We start from the raw sequence: 13641 nt of genomic DNA, 5'->3' as shown, positions 1-13641 counted from the left end.
TACCATTGAAGTCTGCTTGAAGCAGGTGGGCACCACACACTGCTGGAGAAAGACGTTGAAGATATATCAGCCAGTTGGTCAGCACAGGTCTTCAGTTCATGGCCAGGTATGTCTTCCGGACTAGATGCTTTCCTTGTATTCACTCTCTTGAAGGCAGCCTGCACATCATCTTCAGATACTGAGACCAAAGTATCATCGGGAGACATGGTGGTGTGCAATGGTTCCTCTCTGTTCTGGTGGTCAAAGCGAGCATAATAGGCATTCAGCTCACCTGGAAGCAAAGCTCTGCTGTTCCCTATGTTGCAAGATTTAACTTTGCAGGTTATGGCATTCAAACCCTGCCACAGCTGTCAAACATCCCTCGTTCATTCCAGTCTAGTCCAGAGTTTCCACTTCGCCCGAGAGATGGCTTTCCAGAGATCATACCTGCACCTCTTGTAGCGTTCTTCATTTCTAAACTTGAGTGCCTCTGATCTGGTTCTCAGCAGGTTGCAGGTTTCATTGTTCATCCAGGTCTCTGATTGGGGAAAACCCTAAATGATTTTGTGGGGACACACTCATCCATATCTGCTTTAATAAAGTCTGAAATGACCCTGGTGTAGTCATTCAGGTCCACAGAGGAGTTCCTGAACACAGCCCAGTACACTGGCTCAAGGCAATCCTGTAACTATTCCTCTGCCTCCCGTGACTACCTCTGAGTTGTTTTGATCTCTGGAGTCTTGCTCTTTAGACTCTGTCTGTGTACAGGTAGCGGAGTACAGCTAAATGATCTGACTCACCAAAATGCGGAGTCAGGAAGGAACAATAGGCATTGCTCATCGTAGTATAGCATTGGTATGTGTTGGGACCTCTGTTGCACCAGGTTACGTGCTGGAGAAAACTGAGCAGGGTTTTCTTCAAAATGGTTGATTAAAGCTGCCAACAATAATTTGAAATGTGTTGGGATGGGCTTTTTCTTTTTTACAGACAGCAGTATGGAGTTTCGTGAGTGTTTGCTGATAATCAGCCGCTGGTGGTATATAAACTGTGGTCAGGATCACAGATGCAGACTTCCGAGACAAACAGAATGGTCTACATTTAATTGTTAGTTGGTCTAAGTCAGGAGAACAAGAAGTCAGCATAACCCCAACGTCTGTGCACCAATGAGAACTGACCAAAAAGCATACACCGCCACCTCTTTCCTTACCAGGATTCAAGGTTCGATCCATTCTGAAAATGGTGAAACCTTCTGATCTGATAGCTGCATCCCGATGTTAATCAAGTCTCAGTGCAACAAACAAGTGAGATCTGCCTCATCTGCCTCTGATACCGCAGCCTTGCCCTGAGAGCATCAATCTGATTTTCAAGTGACTGTATATTTGCCATCAAGATAGGAGGTAGAGGAGGCTTCTTTCCTCTGTGCTTCAGCCTGGTTTGAATCCCACCTCTCCTGCCTCATTTTTGGCCTTGGTCTTGGCCCTTAATAGTGCCTGCTTAACTGCTCCACATTTAACTGTCGAATGTGAAAATCTTAAGATAACTGAATTAATTCCATAGTCCGTTTTTAAGAGGAAATTTACATGCTGCAGATTGCAGGTAAAGTAGTTCAAAAGGCCTACATTTAAGAGGAAAACTGGTACAAATCCCTGCAGCCCGCAGAGAGTCACTGATGTACCATCAATAACTCACTCTGAGACAGCAGGGGTCTGTGGGAGGAGCCACAGGAGCAGTCCAGACAGGTATATGTAGTTCACCACAATCACTGATGTACACCGGCACCATCTTCACTACTATTGGTCAATGTCATGGCAGGTAAGTGCTTTCTACAGGTTTTTCGTAAGTTAGTCTGGGATACACAGAACACATGAAAGATGGAACAAAGTTCAAAATAGATTTACTATCAAGGTATGTATATGTTAACATATACTATCTTGAGATTCATTTTCTTGAAGATATTTACAGGGAAAAAGAAATACAATAGAATTTACTGAAAAACAAAACATAGACAGTTTCTGACAAAAACCATTGTACAAAAGAAAACAAACTGTGCAAATAAATATAAGACTGATAGCATGAGTAGTAAAGCGTCCTTGAAAGTGAGTCTATAGGTCATAGAAGCATTTCAGAGTCATAGTGACTGAAGTTAAAGACCATAATGGTTGTAGGGTAATAACTGTTCCTGATCCTAATGGTGTGGGGCTTAGGGTTCCTGTACCTCCTGTAGTAGTGAGAAGAGGACATGGCTTGGATGCTGAGGGTCTCTGATGATGGATGCTGCTTTCTTGTGGCAGCACTCCTTGTAAATGTACTCTGTGGTGAGGAGGGCTTTGTCCCTGATGGAGTGGGCCGTATCCACCACTTTCTGTAGCCTTTTACATTCCTGGGCATTAGTGTTCCTATACCCGGCCATGATGCCACGAGTCAGGATACTCTCCACTGTGCATCAATAGAAGTTGCTCAAAGCTAAATCTATACACACTTCGAAGTGGAGGATCTGTCATGCCTTCCTTTCAAACTGTGCAATGCAGGCCTTGATGCAACAGCTGTAAAGGAGGGGGAATATCTCCAGAAGGAGAGAAGCCCGCAAGGCATATGGTGAGGAGCTAATAGCAAGGAGAATTGGCACAAATCAATGTCATGGACATGGAGATGATGTAAGTCTAGGTTATGATAAAGAATGAAAACTTAGACCATCATTAAGGACCCTCAGCATCCAAAACATGCCCTCTTATCATTAATACTATCAGAGAGGAGTCTGAAGATGCACACTCAATGAACAGCTTCTTCCTCTCTGCCATTGTATTTCTGAAAGGTCCATGAATCCGTGAACACTACTTTACTACTCTTCTTTTCCATCGTTGTTCCTTTCCGCGCATTGTGGCACATCGGGCGGCAACCTTGCCATTTCTTTCGCATTTTTGACTGTTATTTTTTAAGAGGCTGAGTTGCTAGCTCGACTCAACCCAGCATGATCGGAAAGCCTGGAAGGAGCCGGCCGGATCCAAACCCGGGACCACTCGCCTCGAAGTCTGGTGCGGATACCACTACCCCAGCTCTCTTTTACACTATTTATTTGTTATTGTAACTTATCGGAACTGCTGCCACAGTTCCTCATATAATCAATTTACTTAACTGCTGCCACAAAACAACAGATTTCATGTCATACAGCATGTCTGTGATAATAACCCTGATTCTATTCTGACTCTGATTCTGATTCAATAATAGTATGAACCTGAAAGAATGAATGGAAGAGTTAGAAAATTCTGATACTCCATGAATTAAGACATGTAAATTGCAAAGAAAAAAAATAAGAAATGCTTGCATTTATATAATGAATTCCCTTATCTCAAGATGCCTGAAAGCTTTTTGCAGGCAATGAAGCAGTCAGGAAAGAATGGGAGAAATGTAGTGGTTAATTTGTGCACAGGGACATCCCACACACAGAACAATGATCATATGTCGGATCTACCTGATCAAATATGTTGGATGAATTAGGTCTATTAATTGGAAATGTTGATTGAGGGATAAATATTGACCAGGACTGGTAGTCTTGGACATAATCCACATTTGACAGTTTCAAACTTTGTCAACAAAATCATTTGCAGACTACTTCTGAAATGTAGCGCAGAGCCCAGCATCAAGCAGAAGCAATTCATATTCTCCTGTCCACAGTGCAGCTCACTGCGTATCAGGTGTCAGCTTTTGAAGGCATGAGCACATTCAGATCACTCCTCACTAATACACCTATCCAGCTTGGTCACAAAACCAATGACAACTTTTGTTGCTCTTGTCACAAAAGTTTTAAGTTCACATGAAAAGGCATCACAAACACGAGAAGAATCTACAGATGCTGGAGATCCAGGGCAACACACACAAAATGCTGGAGGAACTCAGCAGGTCAGGAAAAGTCTATGGAAAAGAGTACAGTTGCCGAGCCCCTTCTTCAGGACTGGAAAGGAAAGGGAAAAGTCTGAGTAAGAAGGTGCGGGACGGGAGGAAGAAGTACAAGGTGGCAGGTGATAGGTGAAACTGGGGGGGGGGGCGGGAGGTGAAGTAAGGAGCAGAGAAGGTGGTTGGTGAAAGAGATACAGGGCTGGAGAAGGGGGAATCTGATAGTAGAGGACAGAAGACTATGGAGAAAGGGAAGGGGGAAGGAGCACCAGAGCGAGGTGATGGGCAGGTAAGGAGATAAGGTGAGAGGGAAATGGGATTGGGGAATGGTGAAGGAGAGTGGAGACTGGGGGGGGGGGGTGTAATTACAGGAATTTTGAGAAATCAACATTCATGCCATCAGGTTGGAGGCTACACAGATGGAATGAGAGATAAGCTGTTGTTCCTCCAACCTGAGCATCATTTTAGCAGCTAAGCACCACCTCCAGTGATGAAAAACTCAGACTAAAATGAATCTTTTGTAGCCTTAAATCTGATAATTGCTGCAAGCTGTGGTCTACTCTTAAGATTATTTCTTGTTATTTTAGCCAAATATAACGGTGACTCCTTTCGAAAACTGCCCTATTTCTATCTTTGGTATCTCTTTATTCCCCCTTTCTTTCGAAGACCCTGACGTGGAGTACACGCTGACTTCGGTTCTTCGCGGAAATGGGACCTGTTCTCAGGGCTTCATGACCGGCCACTTTTCGATATGCCAAGGACGCGGCCTGGAAGACTACCAGGGTGCCGGGCCCTTGTGGCTCTGGAGACGGGCTGCCGCCGGACGTGTCATGAGAGTACATAGAAGATCGAAAGCATCGAGCTGGCTGCTGGTTGTGTGTCAGAGATCCGAGTTCTGTGGGCATAGAGCTTGGAAAAAGTGATGCAACAGACTTCTAACATCATAAATCAGTGAGTTATTTGTTATGTCTCCTCCCTCGATGTGAAATAGGGACACCTCTTTTTCCCTTATTAGTAAGAGAGAGAACCTGTGGTATCTTGAATTATTGGGTGAATGAGTAGTCTTTGGAGTAATATAAGCTCATAAGACTATAAGGTTTAGGAGCAGAAGTAGGCCATTCATCCCATCGAGTCTGCTCTGCCATTAAATCATGGGCTGATCCACTTCATCCAGTCATCCCCACTCTCCTGCTTTCACCCCATACCCTTTGATGCCCTGGTTAATCAAGAACCTATCTATCTCTGCCTTAAATACACCCAATGACTTGGCCTCCACAGCTGCTCGTGGCAACAAATTCCACAGATTTACCACCCTGTGACTAAAGTAATTTCTCCGCTTCTCTGTTCTAAAAGGAAGTCCTTCAATCCTGAAGTCGTGCCCCCTTGTCCTAGAATCCCCTACCATGGGAAATAACTTTACCATATCTAGTACTGCAGGTCTGTGTCTTTGCTGCATGCTTGAATGCTCAGTGAGGGGCGCCGATTTTTTTTTGTTGGTCGTTGCTTTGCTGCTGCTTCTGCATGGGGGGGTTAGGACAGGTTTTGGGGTTCTAACATCTAACTGTCACTCATTCTTTGGGGCCCTCTGTTTTCATGCATGCTTGTGAAGAAAAAGAATTTCAGGACGTATATTGTATACATTTCTCTGACATTAACTGTACCTATTGATATAGATCCACACTATTTGGTGATATTTTATCTTTAAGATATTTAAAAATATTGCGTTGGTTTACCTAAATTCCAGAATGTGATTTTGTTGTAGTTACGATTATCTCCATGCAAAAGACGAGACCACACAGAAGTAAAGACAACAGAACATTGCGATTGTGTCTACTTACACAAAGAACTGACAGTAACAGCAAACATTCGAAAGCGAGAAAAGAAAACTGCTTAAAAATCAATTGATCTCACTAAGATACCAATTCATAACAGGTCAAGAAGTGAGGCACTTGAAGCCAAGAAGATTCTTGAATCCTTTTCCTCTAGCCTTTAGATTTTAGGTTTTTTCCAGTATGTTACTTGATGTTAAGTAATTGAAGTAGATAAACATTAAGAATGGTTCAATTATAAAGCTAGTGAACCTCCAAGTTAGACCAAAGTACAGTTTACACACATAAAGCATTTATGAGCAAAATGTAACTGTTTTAATGTGTACTTAAACAATGAACGTCAGAGAAAAGATTGCACCGCATGATATTATAAACGTGGGAGGTGGGTAAGTAAATGAACGATGCACATTGAAAGGTAAGAGATGTGAAAATGGTAATAATACAGTGTTGAGCTCAACTTGAATAAGCTGTGGATAAAGCTAATTTCAAATATGTATATAAATATTTTTAAATCAAGTGGTATAGTTATGATTTTTTTCTAATTTTGGCATAATTCCACAAACTTTATGAGGGTGATATATATACACGAAGGAATTTATTTCTCTGCTTAACTAACTTCCTCAAATATCACTTTGATTTTAAAGATAATAAAACTGGGCACTATTCTATCCTGCTCTGAATTTACTAAACAAAAACAATGCTTTCACACAACTTGGCTAACATGTTTCAATTCATATTTTATTCTTAAATTGCTTTCTTTGGCAAGCTTTTAAAGATTGATGCAGTTTTCCTGCAATAACAGCTGCGTGTGACGCTAGAAACCTGCATTGGCACCATTGTGACATTCCTGACGGGGACTGTTTGTGCTTGAGCAGGAATACAAATACTCGAGATAAGTGCTGACTTGCTACTAATAGGCTATAATGAATTTGGCAGCCAGGAAAACCAATATTTTATATGGACATGCTTTTAGGGTTTAAAGGGGATCTAGTCTGTTGCAGCCCCTTGGTCTGTCATGGACTAATAATTAAAAGTGCCAGGAACTTGCACTGAATGACATTTTCAATTCCTTTATAACATTTACAAAGAAAGGAAAATAAGACAATAATTAGCGTGCCATCTTTATTTCAGGTGTTAGATTGACAAGAAGGGATATTGCAATATGCTCAATAGTGATTTTATAGGTATCTCTACAAGCAGAGACTTGGAAAACTTTTCAGTTGTGAGCAAATACTCGATCAATATAGAATTATATAATGAATTCAGATCTAGAATGACAGGAGTACTTCAATCTCCCATCTCAAAATGTCATATTACTTTAGTAAGATGGCATCCTGAGTAATGCAAAAATTGGGATAAACTTTGGCCAGAAGTCCTACATTGTAAGAATACAAATGTCATCATCAGATTACTTTTGAACATAAATGATAAGCCCTTTTTCAAGAAGACATGCCTCTTTAAGTTCATAGTCAACCACGAACAAACTTAAACAGGAAAAGGTAGCAATGAAGGTGAATACATAATTTGACAGTTTGTAGCTTTAGAGAAACTCTGTCCTCTTTATATTGCTTATCCTTCAAAATCTGAGTTGCTGAGAATAAATTACAGGCACTAAAACAGCTTCAAATATTATCTTTTACTTTGTACATTTCCGGGGTTTTCGTGCTTGCTCGTTAATGTTCAGAAAAATCAGATATTTACGGTTATCCCTGTAATGATGTGGACATATTTCACTTATGAACAAGATGCATCAGCTATTGAGCACTATGAAGTGAAACTAAATGTAAACAGGCATAATTGATTACAGTCCAGCTCAGGCTAGTCTTCACTTCATTGTGATTTTCACCCCATTTCTGCTCCTGCTTTTATCTCCTGGCTATTTTCACCAGCTCTGTTGACCAGCATATCCCACAAATGAGAGACACAAATGCTCAAATAAAATGGTGCAAGAACTCAATGGATCGGGTAGCTTTGGTGGCAGGAAAGGAATTGTCAACGGTGCCGGATGAAACCCCGCATCAGTTCCCACAATCCCACATATCCCACAAACGTCTGTGGTCTTCATAAGCATTTTAAAAGTTATTTGCAACATTCTTCAAATAAAATGAATAAATTCTGCATAAACGACATCTTATTACTCATACAGACCAAGATTTGATAGAGGTGTACATGATAATAAAAGGCATAGATCGAATGAACACCCATATACTTTTATCCCCCAAAACGGAACTATTTAATCCAAGGGGGCATAACTTTAAGGTGTTGGGAGGAAAGTATAGGGGAGATATCAAAAGCAGGTTTTTTTTTTTTACACAGAGAGTGGTAGGTGCATGGACTGTGTGGCCAGGGATGATGGGAGAGGCAAGTGCGTTAGGGACATTTACAAAACTCTTAGACAGGCATATGGATGAAAACAAAATTGAGGGCTTTGTGGGAGGGAAGGGTTAGATTGCTCTTGTGGTGGGTTAATATTGTGGGCCAAAAGGCCTATACTATGCTCTATGTTCACAGTTTTTAAAAATGGGTTAAAGATAGTAATTTTTTTGAAGATTCAGCAACAAGATAAGGAGATCATAATTTTGGTATTGCTCGCAGTTGAAATTAAAATGATATATTAAAATGTTATTAACTTAGCCTTAACTCTGCTTACATTTTTGTAATGCTTTAAGAGCAGAGCTCCCGTTTTTGATGTTTTTAGTGATTTGAGTATAAATTGTCTCCAAAATTGGGTCATTATTAAATAGTGTCTATTTTCTCTACTGTCAGGGTGAGGCCCAATGAAAACTACACGAACGACTTCTCATATCCCACTTGGGTAGTTGACAACTTAATGGCATGAACAATTTTAGATAACTCCCCCCTCTGGTGGGTTGTTTTCCCTGTATAACACCCGCCCCCACCTTTTCCCACCTCTTTCTCTCTCATACCGACTTTCCAGAAATCCCATTTTTGTCCGCTTTCTCTCAACTAGCGCCCAGTCCATTCCCAATCCCTGATACCCATCTTCATCCCCAACCTCTCCACTTCCTGATTTCAACACCCACTACACATGCAGTTCACCCCCATCCCGCACTCCCTCCCTCATCTGGTTCTGGTTTCTTTTCTCCTTTCGCCTAATGGTTTTCATTATCATTTCCTTTACCTATCGGAGTAGTTCTTTCTGTTTCAGCTAATCTCCCTCGGGATCTGTTGCCTATTTTCATGCATCCCTTCCCCATCTTGCTCCACTTCTTTCTCTCGCTTTCTCTGCCTCTATTTATCACTCCTATGCTGACATCTCTCAACACCATCCCCACTCCCAGCATAACCTGCCTGTCAACTTCCATAGCTCTTCAGTCCACCATCCACCCCAGACTCCTTTCTCACTACCCTCCTTCTCATCTTTATACCGGCCATTGCCCCCTTTCCACTCTCAGTCCAGATCACGTTTTTAACCTGATATGTTGGCAATTCCTTTCCTCCCATGAATGCCACTCATCATTTGTTGCTCCAGATTCCAGCATCTGCAATCTTTTGTGCCTTGAGTTTCTAGTAAAATATATCAATTTGGGGTAATGCATACAGAAACTTTATTTATATTGAACTTAATTAGTACATAAAAATCTCATTGTGCGGTAAGCAAATTTTTGCCCAGTAATGCCAAATATACAAAGAAACATTTCAAAAACTTGGCCACTTTGCTTTTAATAAGATATATTTTGACCCACTTCAGTCTGAGTTTATATTTAGAATTTGTACTATAAATATCAGTAACCAATTTTTGATGCAATTTTTTACCAGTAATTTAATAGGGTCTACAACTTCTACAGACTAGTCTATTTATCAACAACTAGCTTTTATAGCATCTAATTTGTTCACTGTAATCTTCACAAATACCCAGACGTCAAAGTTAATATAGAATATTCATGTCAGATAGCTCCCTAAACATGAACATTTCTAAATGCCCACTGTTCTCAGAAGCATTTAGAAAATATCAAAGTAGATTTTAAAATTACTGCATGAATTTAAATAAATGGATCTTCAGTATTTGTTATAAGAAGCTCTTATTACAGATTGAAAATGTGGTAAACTTTACTTAGGCCCTGGGTTTTGGGGAACAGTAATCATAAGAAAACGAGAAATTAGGAACATGAGATGGGGTCCACGACACTTCAAACCTGTCCTGACATTCATTGTTTGTGTCTGATGTACATTTTTCACTCTATTCCCATGCCTCTTGATTTCATTAATATCCATTGTGCTTGGTGTAACACAATGACCGGGCATTCACATCCTTAGTGCTGTAGTGGACAACGAGGAAGACTATTCAAGCTTGCAGCAGGACCTGGACCAACTGGAAGAATGGGCTGAAAAATGGAATTTCATTCCAACCAGTGTGAGGTGTTGCACTTTGGCAGGATGAACCAGGGTAAGTGTTGTGCATTTAATATTTAAGATATATTTGAGTAATTATATATGTGTGTGTGTGTGTGTGTGTGTGTGTGTGTGTGTGTGTGTGTGTGTGTGTGTGTGTGTGTGTGTGTGTGTGTGTGTGTGTGTGTGTGTGTGTGTGTGTTGATTAAGCATTCATGTTTCTTGGGTTATATGACTAAATACATGAACTGCATAGACATCATGCTACCCTGTCATACATGCACGCCTTGCTTTAAATAAACTCAAAGTTAGACTCACATTTTGGACTCCCATGTCTTCCTTTGAATTAGTTGAAGTTACAAAACATAACAGTAGGATCTACCCAGTGAACAGTAGGGTACTGAGGTGTGCAGTAGAACAATGAGTTCTGGGAATATAGATCCATAATTCCTTGTAAGTAGCATCACAAGTAGGGTTGTAAAGGTTTTGGCCCGAAACGTCGTCACTACCTCCTCCCATAGATGCTGTCTGGCTTGCTGAGTTCTGCCAGAATTTTGTGTTTTTATAGGGTTGTAAAGTGACTTTTTGGCACGTTGGCCTTCATAGATCAGTGTATTGATTACAAGAGATGGGATGTTATGTTGAAGTTGGTGAGACCTAGTTTGGAGTATTGTGTGAAGTTTGGTCACTTATCTAAAAGAAAGCTATCAAGAAGATTGAAAGAGTACACAGGAAGTTACAAGGGTGTTGCTAGAACTTGAGTACCTGAGTATAGGGAAAGGTTGAATAGGTTAGAACTTCATTACCTGGAGCATAAGAGAATGAGGGGAGATTTGATAGAAGTATGCAAAATTATGAGGCGTATAGATAGGATAAATACAAACAAGACATTTCCACTGAGGTAGAATGAGACTAGAACTTGACATCATAGATTTAAATTAAAATGTGGAACATTTAAGGGGAACCTGAGGGTTGATTTCTTCACTTAGAGGATGGTGTGATTGTGGAATGAGCTGACAGTAGAAGTGGTGGATGAGGGTTTGAATGTAAATTTAAGGCACATGGATGGGAGGGGTAATTCCAGATGCAAATTGATGGGAGCTGGCAGAATAACAGTTCAGCATAGACTACATGAGCCGAAGAGCCTCTTTCTGTGCTGTAGAGTTCTATGTCTCTATGAGATGGCCCAACCTTCTTGCAATATGCAAATATTATTTATTTGTTTACAGAATATTTCAACAAATAGACAGGCGTGTGAGACTCAGCATGCTCCTCTATGATGTTGCACTGAACTGGCATGATCAACTCCTGTGACACGAAAAGTGTGAATCCACCAGTAGATATGCCGCTCAATGGATCCAACATCATCCCAACCTGATTGACATCTGAGACCCCGTGAGCTCAGATAAAAGAGGGGTTGTAAAGACGGCCCCCCCAGACGCACCAGAAGACACGCTAGAAATCCTGCGACAGCGTTTAACTTGTTGTGGGCAGACCTTGTAGTGGGTGGGACTTGCAGCAAAGGTTCAATGGTCCAAAGGTTCATTTTATTATCAAAATATGTATGCAGAATACAACTCTGAGATTTGTCTTCTCCAGACAGACACAAATTACAGAAAACCGTAGAAGTAGTTGAAAGAAGGGCATCAATTCCACCCCCCGCCACTGCATGAAAGGGAAATGAAACAAAAACTTGCAAAGCCACCCCACCCTTGCAAAAAATTAACAGATCACCCACATGGAAAAACACCAAGAACCTCAAACTCTAGCCGCAGCCCGACAGTTGGCAACAAGAAAGAATGGGTGAGAATATGAAAAAAACACAGAACTGAAAAGGGCCAATATGAACTACAGTCTAGTCTACAAATCATAGAATTTTGATAACATCTCCAAGAACATCAGGACCTATCAGCCCCTCCAAGGGAAGCAACTCAAACCAGCAGCCCCTCCGAGGGCAGCTAGGGCTCATTGTGGGTTGGACGAGTGTAGGAAGAGCTTGTTGTAGACAGGTTTGCAGCAAGAAGGTTATATGATGGACCATTCTATCTCCTGTAAATATGGAAGCTGTATGAAATTATACAAATTAAATGGAAGAAATAATAGTATATAATAAGACATCTGTCAGTTACCTATTTACAAAACCTGTTCACTGAACAAATAAAGGCAGTCTGGGCCATAAGAAATTAAAATATAGAAGAAAACATCTAAATGGAATGACTGAAAGTAGACAAACAAATGTCTTTTTCTTGTCATGTGGAAGGAATGGAAGCTACTATTTTGTGAGGCTATTCTGTAACCTCCATTTTGTGAACTGTCTTGTGAACTGGATTTTCACAGCAACACACACAAAGTGCTGGAGGAACTCAGCAGGCCAGGCAGCATCTATGGAAAAAAGTACAGTAGACGTTTCAGGCCGAGAGCCTTTGGTTGGACTGGAGAGAAAAAGCTGAGGAGTAGATTCAAATGGTGGGGGAGGGGAGAAAGAATGGCTCAGGAACGGCTCGATCAAAGCCCTTCAATATGGTCACAGTGAGGCCTCTACTAGCAACCTGCTGAATTGTAGATCATTTCCAAATAAGTAGCCGCTTGCGAGAAGTTCTTTGGTAAGATAGAACATGCAGGGTTATGAATAGGGCAGTCTGTGTCTGTGACTTGAGGTAGCCTGAACCTAGCAACTGACTGATGTAGCTAAGCTGCTCTGGTTCAGGGAGAACAAAGGAATAGAATTAATTACAGGTCATTATTTGAAAGAGGAGCAATCAAATGATGCTGCCTTGGACCAGAGCCAATGAAAAGCTGATGCATATATTCAGATAGGCCAGAGCCAACGTGATCAAAACAGAACATATTGAACTGATAGGAAGAAGAATAAGAATGAGGGGCTGCAGGTGCAAAGCAGGTAGAACTCCTGTGACTAGCTATCACAAAGAAAACCCCGCTGACAGTGCAGGAAGAAGGGTTAATTGTTTGGCCAACGGGAGATCCCCTCTTTCTGTGTTATAAGTTGGAGAGGTTCAGTGAGTATTGTTACAATGGAAACAATGGTATTCAGTACTTAAACTGTTGGCCTGGGGTCAACATAGTTATGTTGATATTTATGTAGGGACAATAAAGTGCAAGCTTTGAATTAATTAAGAGTTTGTAGTCAGTTGCCCAACCTAGATCAGTTAATCAACAGTAGCACTTCAAGCCAGGTATATAAAAAATACATAAACTTTTAGTTGTTTTTTTTCTCTCTAAAAGCTAGCTGTTCACTCTTTAATCTCGGGGGTAAACATTCTGTATTCCTCTAAATTAAGAACGTGGATGTGCCTTGCTCCTATTGACTTGTCATATAGTGTAGCAGCTTTATATGACTATCACTTAAGTGTATGTGTACATGTCCAATTCTGATAAGAATAAAACCTGATTCAGGGATAATGATTCAAAGGATCCTTATAACCACCATGGCTGGAACAGCATTTCTTTGCGATTGTAGCTACTGCCTTTATACAGTCACAACATAGTACCTGATGACCTGCTTGTCCATGGGATCCAGGCCTGACATCATGGGAATCTATAAGCTGGATAATATTTGAAATCTGGGCCT

At 40.9% G+C, this 13641-nt stretch overlaps 1 protein-coding gene and 1 long non-coding RNA gene across 5 annotated transcripts in view; one reads left to right on the top strand and one right to left on the bottom strand.

Annotated features, from left to right (window-relative positions):
- Nucleotides 1–8130, top strand: part of LOC140726643 (uncharacterized) — a 44662-nt gene extending 36532 nt beyond the window's left edge. Inside the window, exons 3-4 of the long non-coding RNA XR_012098687.1 lie at nucleotides 4537–4821; nucleotides 5633–8130. This is a non-coding gene — a long non-coding RNA (uncharacterized lncRNA). The remainder of the gene's footprint in view (nucleotides 1–4536; nucleotides 4822–5632) is intronic.
- Nucleotides 1–13641, bottom strand: part of LOC140726642 (progesterone receptor-like) — a 299505-nt gene that overhangs the window by 179375 nt on the left and 106489 nt on the right. The gene's annotated exons all lie outside the window — the stretch shown is intronic.

This window comes from Hemitrygon akajei, chromosome 4 (assembly GCF_048418815.1).
Source record: "Hemitrygon akajei chromosome 4, sHemAka1.3, whole genome shotgun sequence".
Taxonomy (NCBI): Eukaryota; Metazoa; Chordata; class Chondrichthyes; order Myliobatiformes; family Dasyatidae; genus Hemitrygon; species Hemitrygon akajei.
The sequence above is the reverse complement of the archived record's forward strand: the minus strand, read 5'-3'. Positions and strand labels throughout refer to the sequence as shown.